Raw genomic sequence first — 10607 nt, 5'->3', positions numbered from 1 at the left:
CAGGATGGAGATGGGAGGTGTCAGTGGGCAGAAAGGAGGCCACCGGGGGACCAGGCGACAGCAGAAGGTGCTAGGATTCATGCAGAAGCCTCACTCTCTGGGTGCTTCTCAGCACCAGCCTGCCTGGCACAGACCCTGCCCCTGCAGCTCCTGTCTGCACATCTGGGAGGATGGTCTTGGGCACCTGGGTCTGGGAGCCTTCCTCAACACCTGTGGCAGAAGCACAGTCAGGCCAGGGAGTCGCAGCCAAGTTGGAATTTGAAAACGATGACTTTGCTTTGTATCAGATTTCTAAATAGGGACTTTTTTTTTCCAGCCCCATCAATGTCATGTGCATTGGGTTCCTCCTTTCACTCCCTCTTAAAAAAAAAAAAAAAAAAATCATGCCAAATCCCCACAAAGGTAGATATCCTGGTGTGATGATGTGGACATCTGTACAATAAATGCAGAACTTCCTCTGCAGCCTTTTCTCATCCCTTCAGCTGACGATAACAACGTCCGAGGCCCTTACCGCTATCATTGCACTCTCGGGACACAGAAAGTCAGAACCAGTTTTATTTTACTGTTGGTTCTGATGCTTGAACATACTTTGTAAATTGCCCAACGTCATCTAGCAATTTGTTGCTCTCAGGGCCGGATAAGTTGGTCTGGTCTATTCTTCCACTGGTCTGTCCCAATCCCTTCCTCCCATTCATTTTCTCTTCCCTCCCGGCTCTCGGTTGCACATGCTAGGGGCTTACTATCGGCCCTAAGCAGTCGAGGTGAGGAGAAAAGGCACGGGAGTGAATAAGGCCGGTTGTTGTACAGGGGAACCTAAGGCCCGCAGCGGGGCAGGAGGAAGCATATCCTTGAAATACCCGATTGCTGGGTATCTTTCAGTGAAGAGCTGAGTCCAACCCCGAGAGGCAAGAGGTCAGAAAGGTGGGACTGGGGCGGGGTAGGCCGGGCCTCCCTAGTCGCTACCGTTTATCTCGTGCCTGTTCTGCAGCTTTCCTGACATGTCCATGAGCCACGTGACATGCTTTCAATAAGTTCCCTAACAGCTTCAGTCAACTGAACTGGTTTCGTTGGGGAAATTCCAGCAGATACAGGATCTTTACACGACAGAGGCCTACCTAATCCAGGTCTGCAGATGACATAGAACTCTCTTTCTGCTTTAGGTAGCAGTCACATGATCATGCCAACCTGGTGTGGAAGGTTCTAGAAGGGGCAGTCACAGACAGGTGTCTCCCAGCATGAGCAAAGCAGCACCTCCAAACCAATGTGACCCTGCTGCCCCAGCCTCCTCGCCCAGCCCCACCCGCCTCAGTGGAAGAGCTGATCACGGACCACCATGGGTTAACTCTGTCCCCCTACTGTTACCCTGACTCTCTCCTGTCCCATCACACACTTGCAGGCCTCTGTACCCAGGGGCCATGCAGAGACATAGGAAACCTGTGGGCTAGAAAGCCACAAGTCAGCTAGTGCTATAAAACAAAAATTTTTAATTTTTAAAAAAAGTCTTAACACCCACACAAAAATGATCAGCCCCCACATTACCACCAAGGCAATGTGGGTGGGACAGCCTCGTACATTCACTTTCACCTTCCTCAGACAAGGCCTCTCTTGGGTGTCTGTGGTATTCATTTCTTTAGGTTAAAATTATTGGGGACAGGGCCTCCAAACAGTGTCCCCCAATGGCTTTCTTCTCGGATACCTGTTTCATTTAAAAAACAAAAACAAAACACTCAGGAATCAGCAGAACAAACAGGGATGACTGCTAACATGTGGGGCAGACCCTGTAGTAGGCACCTAATGTGCATATTACCATTTCATGTTCATAGTCAAGACAAACACTATGACTGTCCCCACTGCACAGAGAGAAACCGAGACTCAAAATCACAAACCTAGGGGGAGGCAGAGGAAAGATGGAAACCCGGGGCTCTTGGACTCTGGGGTCTCAGCTCTTAGCTGCTCTGCTCTGTTAGGCTAAGCTGTGTCTCAGGAGAGAGGGTGCTGGTTGAGATTTCTGAGAATCCTTGGCTTTCTCTAGCCCCCTTCTATAGGAAGATGCCCTCCTGAACTCCTGAGCCTCCTTCCAGTGAGAACCAGGGTTTCAGAGAGCCACAGACCACCAGCGCCAGAAGCATGTCCTCATTTCACAGGGGAGGACAGAGAGGCCCAGAGAGGGCAAGTGACAGGTGCAGAACACACAGCTAGTATGTGGTCCCTTGAGTCCAAGTCAGGAAGCCACCCACTGAACCAATGTCTTCAGAGTGAGAGACGTTTTGTCTACCATTGTGTGAGAGATGATTTTAGGGACACATGGTGAAATTTTTAAAGTAATGTGGATTCTCTTAAGTATTAAGAAAAATATTCCCTTTCACCTCTCTTTTGGTCCTCTTGATTACTTTAAGGACAGTTTTGGTTCATCATCATGAATATATCTTTAACACCTCTTTGACACTTGTTAAACTCCTTTTTTATGGAAAGCAAGTGACTGGTGGGAAACGTAAATATGAGCAAGAGTGTAGCAACATTGTTTTCTTATCTTTTTTTTTTTAGGTTGCCTTCTAATTATGCCAAGTGATACAAGTTTTCCATTTATAAATTAATTTAAAGTTTCCATATAAATATATGTATTTAGGTTAAAGAAAATGAGTCAATTTAAAGAAAATTATTAAATGAATCCTTACCGCTTGCTATAGCAGAAAGTAATCTCAGAAATCATACCAATGAAAACAGAACAAACATGTTACTTCATAATCATTTTTAAAGCAAATGACTCAATAAACAAAACTAAAACTTTAAAGCATATGACTTGAATTGTGGCATGTTCATGTGACTAGAAATCTATCACAATGACTTGAAGGTCAGCTCCATACTCTGGGACTTCCTCTCTTTATACCCCACTTCCCACCCTTAGCCCTCAGGGGACCTCAGGGAGCCCGGCATGCTACCCCAGGAGGAAACGAACATGGGGTGATGACAGTGGCAGATGGAAACAGCCCAATGCCACGGGGTCAGACCGTGTGAGCTGCTCTCAGGAGTGGAAGCCGTATGCCGCCCCTGGGACACTTCGGAAAGTCGCGCTGGCGGCTTTTTGTGCAGGCAGGCTTACAGCATGCGTGCGTAAGGAAGCCTGATCCTCAGTTATATCTTCTTTAGAATTACATGTAAGCATACACCGTATATATACAGATATATACTGCCTTTGAATTTCACTTCAGGACAGCAAAGGTGTTACGAGGCAGTGTCTGGGGAGGTTGAGAAGCACTGCCCTAGAACAGTAAGACTGGCTCCCTGCTTTAAGGGCTTACAGCCAAGACAAGACGGTCCCCAGTGGAGACCATTTCCTAGTACAAAGTATAATCCCCCTACCTGACCAAACTCTCTCCGGTCTCCTCCTTCTGTCCAGCCCTGCCTCCTGCCAGGCCCAGGCCTCCCTCCCTCCAGCTCACAGACACCTCACCCTCCTCTGCAATCAGCACGCTCCTCCTGGGTTTGAACCAGCTCCATCACCTTTGAGCCGGCCTCTGCACCAGTTACTTAACCAGCCAGAACACGGGTTTCCAGCTATTAAAAATGAGTGCCCATGCCTACACCCCACGATGTTGCGCTGAGACTCCCTGCGAGAACGCAGGTGAGGCAGTTAGCGCCGTCCTGGCATGGAGTACACACTCACTAAATGTCAGGTGACAGTGGCGACACCCACAATCTTCCTCCCACCAACCCCGTCCCCTGGTTTATTTAAAGAGGTCTCTGGAAGTGTGTGTTGACTGATAAAAACAGTCAGGTTTCTCGGACCGAGCCTACCACACTCACCATGCCGACAGTGCCCTGAAGACACCCTCTCTGCAAAAAGATTTCCAAGTCAGAGAAAGCAGCAAACGAATGAAAAGAAGGCAGGAGGCGCCCTCTAGTGGCATGGTTACAGTATCTTGGGGAGAAAGGTGGATTCTGGAAGTGGAACGCCAAGATGAAAGGATTTAGAGTAATTTTCAAGGAGAAAGACAAAACCAAGTGTTCAAGGGAGGCAGCATCAATGATGCTGAAAGATACAGTGGGAACTTACTGTCTCCTCAGTGGGCCACCATGGGTGCCTTTATTATCTGACCTTACCCCACAGGAAGTGGCTTACTCAAGGTCAGGTCCAACTGGGAGGTGAACCCAAAGGCACCAACTACAAATCTGGGAATCTCTCCCCTCCTGGAGAGCAAACATCTTCAGAGTAAGAGCCATGACATATGCATTTTACATCCTTCACAGCACTTAGCACACAGTTATGCATATACAAGGGGGGACCAATAAATGGAATTTAATTATAAAAAATTTTTATGTATTCTTACATATTTAAACTTCAGTCACCTTCAACGTTCTCTCCATTTTGATGCAATACACCTATCAAGATTTTTTTTCCCCACTGTTCAAAACAGTTTTTGAACTTGTCAATTATGACAGCTTTTAGTGCTTCGGCTCTTTTTTGTTCCACTTCTTCCGACTTTTTTCATTGGGGAAACAAAAAAACATCAATCAGGGCAAGATCAGGTGAATAGGGAGGGTGGGACATAAGGGTCATGCCCTTTTGGCCAAAAATTGCTGAGCACTCAGTGCGGTGTGGGCAGTTGTGCTCATAAATCACCCATCATTAAATGGGCAAATACATTGAGAGTCTTCAAAAAAAAATCCCCTGAAGCTGTACACAGCCCCTCAAAACAACACCGGCTGGCACACTGATACAGGTGTGGTCCTAGAACAATCACCTAGTGGGGGAAGCCTGTACTAAAAGGGGTCCACCCTTCAGAAGATAATTCTGTTTTGGGGGGTCCCCCTGCATACTATTATATGTATTACTTGATGAAATCAAGTCAATTATTTGATGAAATAATCAACATTTATAAAATGATCAGTCTGTGCCCAGCACTGTGCGAAGTACTATTAACACATTTCATCTGTTGCTCACAATAACTGTGTGAGGTAGCCTAGTTTACAGATAAGGATATTAAGTCTCAGAGAGGTTAAGTAACTTGCTTAAGATCACAAAGTCTGCATCTGCACCCGAGCATACAATCTCCTGATCCTGACCTCTTATCCACTCGACCACAGCTCTCAAACTGTTTGGTCTCAGGATTCCTTTACAGTCTTAAAAAGTACTAACGACCGCAAAGAGCTTCAGTTTATAAAGATAATATCTATCAAAATATACACTATTAGAAATACTTACTGATTTAAACATTGTTGTAACAACCCTTTTTAATGTTAATATAATTAACACATCTTCATGAAAAATAACTCTTCCCCCAAATAAAATAACATTTAGTGAGAGGACTCATTTTGCATTTTAGCAGATTTTTTTAATATCTGGCTTAAGAGAAGGCAGCTGGATTCTCATCTCCACACTGCCTTCAATCTGCTGTGATGTCACACTTCACATATCTTCTGCAAAACTCCAGGATACACATGTGAGAGAAAGGTGTGAAAATGGCAAACAACATGTTAGTACTGTTGTTGAAATGGCCTTGACCTCGTGTGCCCCTGAAAGGATCTTGAGGGAGCCCAGGAGTCTCCTCCAGACCCCCTTTGAGAAGCACACTGTCTGCTGGGCAAATGAAAGGAAGTGCGTTCCACACTAAACCGTCCCAGTGACCCCTCTAATGCCATTGCTTCCTCTTTTCCCCACCGTGCCTAGTCTCTTCCTAGCAACTGCATGTCGTCTAAGTCACTTCTCCCTCTGGGCCCTGGACGCAGCCAGTCAGGGCACGAGGAACTCCACACAGACCCCCACAAGTAACACAAAGGGACTCTGCCTAAAGCCTAGGTGTCGCTCTGTAAAGACCCAGGGGCAGGAATGATTAATTCCTGTTATTCCACTTCTAGAAAAAGGACTGAGAAATCCTTGCTCAATTTCATCCAGGCTAAGAAAGCTAGTAATAGGAAGTGATAACTCCCGTTTATGTTTCATTAAAATAAATAAATGTGCTTAAAAGACAGTCATATCTTGGCTCCCTGGTTGCCACCCCTGCTCCAGTCACCAGCCCTCCCCTGCCCTCCCATCCCCAGCCCGCAACGGGGATCCTCACTGCTGCTTCCAGACCATGCTCCCTCTGTCTGCCCGAGGGCCCCCGCTGTAACCTCAGGTCATCCGACTGCACCATCCACTGACTGTCTTGCCGCAAACACCACGCAGGCCATTTACTCCCTGCCCTCCTTGAAGACTTGGCTCCCAGCTCACTGCCATTCTCTCTACCACCACTCACTCCTTCATCCTATTCCGTCCAAGACCCGCTCTCAGAATTCCTTGACAATTCTCCGATAAGCTTGTCCTCCACCCTCGCTCCCTGGAGTCATCTCCTAGATATCATCACTACCCGTAACTTCAAACTCTCCAAAATCTAATCTTCAAGCGCCTACTCACTAGCTTCCCAGCCTCCCCACCCACGGACCAACACTAAAGATCCAAACTCATTCCCGCAGCCCTCCAGATCCTACCTGATTTGGCCTCTGACTACCTCTCTGGCTCTGTCTCCCAACCTTCTCCTTCTCCTTCTCCCTATCACTCACTGCCTTCCAGACACACTGAGCTTTCAGCAGTTCTTCAAACATACCAAGTCCGTTCCTACCTCAGGGCCTTTGCACTTGCTCCCTCCTCTGCCTGGACGGTCCTATCCCTAGATATCGGCAGGGCTTTTCCTTCTCCTTCCAAAGTACCTTCAATCAAAAGTATCTTTCTTCAAAAGTGCCTTCCCACTGAGGCCCTATAAACTCTCCATTTAAAGTTTTAATCCACCCACCCACTCACCCAGAGAGACGTCCTCCCTACTATATTTTTTTCATGCAACTATCACTTTCTAGCATCTCATGTAACTTAACTATTATTTTGTAGAGAATCTGTGTCTTCTGGCTAGGATGAGGACAGAGATTTTTATCTGTTTTGTTCAGTGCTATATCCTTACTATCTAGAACAGTGCCCAGCACATAGTGACCACTCGATAGATATTTTTCTGCATAAATGAAGTGAGGTGGACTGCAAATTTGAAACCATAAAAATAAAAAGTTGTCAATTCATCTACATAAATGTTTTTAGAAGGTATGCATTTACTTATTTACTGAGTAGCTAGTATGTGCCAGACATTGGGGCCACAAGCAGCTGATTACAATACAATGTGGAAGGGCAACGGTGGAAGCATGCAGGGGTCTTGCTGATGCACAAGCAGAGCTGAGAGCAGATCGTGACATCGGGGAGAAGAGAGATTTAGCTTAAGATGGACTTGGGGCCTGAGAAAAAAGTGAAGTGAGGAAATCCAGTTTTTCAGTCTTGATTTAAAAAATTTTTTTTTCTGAAGATGAAAATGTGTCATGGGAAGTGTTACCTATGAAATTTACACAGATCAGCTTTCAAACACACACACACACAAACATACAGCTCATTTGGTTGAAGAGCAAAATATAACTTATGCTAAAGAATAAACAAACATTTTTGTATCTGAGTAAAGTACTAAGGGAGGCACCAAGATTACTGAAGGGAATTCTATGCTGTGTGGCTGACATTATCACCCTTCTAAAGAAAGGTAAGATAAACTGCTGTTACCGAGTTTATAAGGCACCATCTGATGGCTGCAATTCATTTTCCCTGGCATGAGGAAACAATCGTCCTGCTAATACTGATAATATAAACTACATTATGCAGAACTAAAAACAGGTAGCCAAAGAATCTATCATAATTCAAAAGCAACAGTCTGTCCCAAGATCACACAGATAATATCCTGTATTTTCCATTCAGGATTCGATGATCGTCCAGGTGCTCTCTGCCCCTCCATGCTGAATGCCAGCCAGTTTGCCCACGATCCGGCTTGCAAGCTTAGACCCATTCCCCATAGATGGAATGTGCAGTCTTACCCTTGTGCAGTATATCAGAAACTGAGCCAACAATGCCAGCTGCGGCGGGGCCAAACATCCCCTTCCCTCGGTTCTGTTCCAGGGCTGCTTTCAAGCCACCCAGGGTGAGGTACCTCGCTGACACCTTAAATTCACCCCACTGCCTGCCAGGTCAGTGCTCTGCCTGTCACTCCTGGGAGAACGATGTCATCTAGCGGAGGAGTTGCCAGGTCTTCTCCATCTTCTTTTATCCAGCCAAGAAAAAGATTCACAGTCCAGCTTCCCTGATGTGACTACCCTCTCCCCAGAGCCACAGGACTGTGCTGACCCCCATTGTCCATTGGTTCACGTTGGGCAAAAAGGGAGGGGCCATGATTCCCTCCCACCTTGCAGTCCCCAGTCCCAGCTTCCCAGGCTCTTACAAACTTCAGATCGGCCCACGGGGACACTGGATTTAAGGTTCCCCTCGAAAAGTAAGATCCCATTGGGCTCAAGATCACAAAGACCATGGCTCCAGCAGGCTCTGTGACTCCAAGACTCGACTCAGCTCCAGTGAGGGTAGAACCAATATAGAGACTCACAGATGGTGAATACAGGACCCATTCGTGGTCCAATTTCACAAATACACTCTATACGCTCTTCCTTGTCAAATCCCAGCCAAGTTGCCCTCAGCGCAGATCAGTGCATTCTATCCCTGTTGAGCTTTGGCCCGAAGAGTCAAATTTTAGTATCTACTCCCTGAAATAACTTTGTTCCTTCAAACAACTCCACTGCATAGTGCAAAGCAGATGAGCTAGGATGCTATGACAGGTTTTGAAAAGGCTTGATATGTGATTTCTCCCACCCAGACTCTGAGGACCACTCATTTGTCAAGATATGATCTGTGAAAATGGTTCCCAAAACCACAGTATTTAGGTCTGCTTTCCCCATTAAAATAGTGGCTGGTGTGATTTTTAGATCTTTATCCCTTAAAGTTCCCATGACCGCGTTTGATCCTGCTTCACCGGGACGTTCTGCGGGGCATCCGTTATTACAGCCCTTCCCTGTTGGGCGGCTGTGGGGATGGCTGGAGCTGAGCAGAGGACAGCCCAATGCGTCCCAGGCCATTGGTGCCTCCTGGGGTCCTGGCTGCAGGCACATCTGAGAAGTAGCCGGGCAGTGGCTGCTGCTTGTGGCAGCGGGACTGCCCACATAAACTGTAAACGAAGCACCTGTTCATTTTTCAGAATGTATCAAGATTCACCTTTCAAAGTTCTTTTAAGTATCACAAAGAGAATTTTTTATTTGTCACCATTAAATGTCTGAATTTGAAACAGATGCTTAGACTGGGGACTCCTCTCCATCAGTTTGTTCAATTTCAGCGCCTGTCTCATCCCCACCAGCTTTTCCAGAACCGCTGTCTTCCCCGTGAAGCTCTGTGAGTTAGTTTTCCCGGCTCAAATGTGCGCTTCTTCAGCATTTTGACTTTCCTAACAAAGATATCACGGAGCAGATAGATTGGCAAGCCTTTTCTATGTCTTTTCCAATGCTACGTGGAAGCAATTTTTTTAAAAGATTTTATTTACTTTTATAGAGAGGGGAAGGAAGAGAGAAAGAGAGGGAGAGGAACATGATCAATTGCCTCTCGCGTGCCTCCAGCTGGGGACCTGGCCCGCAACCCAGGCATGTGCCCTGACTGAGAATCGAACTGGCAACCTTTTGGTTTGCAGGCCAGCACTCAATCCACTGAGCCACACCAGCCACGACCCTGGAATCAGTTTATTGAGTACTTCTTTCAAGTCATTTGTCTTCACCTCTCAGGTCATGATCTGCACCATCTTCTTCTGGATTTGGCGGACCTATTCAGGTCTTCCAAATCTCATTGTTGCATTTTTTAGTAAAACCAACACAGAACAGATGAAGCAAATAACCACCAGTAGTCTTGCCATCAGCTGAGCTTCAGTCATGATGCTTTCTCCTTGGCTCCCTTTTGCCTCCTTTCATAGGTGCTTGTCCTTGCCCACCACCACGGTGCTGTTCAGGGATCCAACAGGATCACCTTTTAAAGTTTTAATAGTTTAAAAGTGAAGTGTGTGGGGATTGGCTATGGGAGAGGGGGGAGGCGGACAGAGCAGAGGAGAGCAATTTGGGGGGGGGGGGCACAGAACAGCTGTAATAGAACAATAATTAAAAAAATTAAAAAAATTAAAAAAAAAAACAAATAAAAGTGAAGTGTAAATTGTGGTCATGCCATTGGCACATCACTTCACCTCTTTAACATGCGACAACTTTTCATGGGCAAAGTAGTCTCCCTGCCACCCCACCACCCAAAGTTCATATGTTGAAGTCTTAAGCCCAGTACTCAGAACGTAACTGTATTTGGAGAAAGTCATTAAAGAGGTAATTAACTTAAAGTGAGGGCCCTAGGGAGATGTGCTGGTGCCCTTCTAAGAGATTAGGATGCAGACAGCACAGAGGAAGACCACGTGAGGACAGAGAGAAGGCGGCCATCAGCAAGCCAAGGAGAGAGGCCTCAGAAGCAATCAGCCCTACTGACTTCTTGATCTTGTACCTCTAGCCTCCAAAATGTTCAGAAAATAAAGTGTCGTTGTTTAAGTCCCCCGTTTGTGTGGCCTTCTATATGGCGGCCCAAGCACACTAATACAGCATCCGTATTAGGATTAGTCTTAAATTCTGTCAATTGTTAATAACCGAGCAAGGTGTTCAGGATTACACTTCTCCCATAAAATCCAACAGTCCTGTGTCTGAGTACC

At 46.3% G+C, this 10607-nt stretch overlaps 1 pseudogene; it reads right to left on the bottom strand.

The window, feature by feature from the left end:
• Positions 1–7755: 7755 nt before the first annotated feature.
• On the bottom strand, positions 7756–8883 carry LOC150000957 (branched-chain-amino-acid aminotransferase, cytosolic-like; annotated as a pseudogene).
• Between the last annotated feature and the right edge of the window lie 1724 nt (positions 8884–10607).

This window comes from Furipterus horrens, unplaced genomic scaffold (assembly GCF_987537825.1).
Source record: "Furipterus horrens unplaced genomic scaffold, mFurHor1.1.pri manual_scaffold_10, whole genome shotgun sequence".
NCBI classification, from domain to species: Eukaryota; Metazoa; Chordata; class Mammalia; order Chiroptera; family Furipteridae; genus Furipterus; species Furipterus horrens.
The sequence above is the reverse complement of the archived record's forward strand: the minus strand, read 5'-3'. Positions and strand labels throughout refer to the sequence as shown.